Genomic DNA, 870 nt, shown 5'->3' on the forward strand with positions numbered 1-870 from the left:
CGGGGTCCCCACTGGGGTACCTGGCCAGTCTGGGTGAGGGGCTGAGGGCCGTTTTCAGGCTGGCGGGCGACTGAAGCTCCCAACCTCTCCTTTTATTCTTTCTTTCTTTTTTTTATTCTGGGATTTATTTACCTTCTATGGCTGTCACTGGAGCTCAGAGCCAGCTTTAGCTCTGAGGCTTGGCTCCAGCTCTGAGACCTCGGCTGCTGAAAGCAGGTCTCTGGGTTTGTTTGGATTCTATAATTGAAACACTGTTTCAGCTCCAGCTCCGAGGCCAGCTGGCTGAAAGCAGGTTTCTGGGGATTGTTTAGCTTCTATAATTGCAACATTGTTTCTTAGACTGCAGCTCAGAGCCCAGCAGCGGCAGGCGGGGAACCTTGGCTTCCTCCTGTACTGGAGCAAGCAAGCCTCCTGTTCGCTTCAGCTGCCTGGCTGATGGCCGCCATCTTGGTTGGCAGTTAATTTGCATATCTTGCTGATTAGCCAATGGGAAGGGTAGCGAAGTTATGGTTAATTACCATGTTTCTCTATTATTAGATAGGATATATAGATATGCATAGCCCATGGATACAGGCAAAAGGGTGGTGAAGACCTGGGGGTGGGGGGCTGGATAGAGGCTGGGAGGAGGGAGTTAAGGCTGGGGGGTTGGAGATATCTGTAATACTATCAACAATAAAACTATATTTTTTAAAAAACAATTCATATGGGGCTGGGTGAAATATGTGAAGGGATTAAGCAAAACAAATGAACAAATAAATAGAAACTTCAGACACAGGCAACAGTGTGGTGATTACCAGAGGGAAGGGGTAGTGGGGTCTAGATGTAGGTGGGCAAAGGGGCAGGGATGGGGACACATTCTTTTCCTTTCCA

At 48.4% G+C, this 870-nt stretch overlaps 1 protein-coding gene across 3 annotated transcripts in view; it reads right to left on the reverse strand.

The window, feature by feature from the left end:
- DGUOK (deoxyguanosine kinase) overlaps positions 1-870 on the reverse strand; it is a 43280-nt gene that overhangs the window by 3992 nt on the left and 38418 nt on the right. The gene's annotated exons all lie outside the window — the stretch shown is intronic.

Source organism: Myotis davidii, unplaced genomic scaffold (assembly GCF_000327345.1).
Source record: "Myotis davidii unplaced genomic scaffold, ASM32734v1 scaffold1477, whole genome shotgun sequence".
NCBI lineage: Eukaryota > Metazoa > Chordata > Mammalia > Chiroptera > Vespertilionidae > Myotis > Myotis davidii.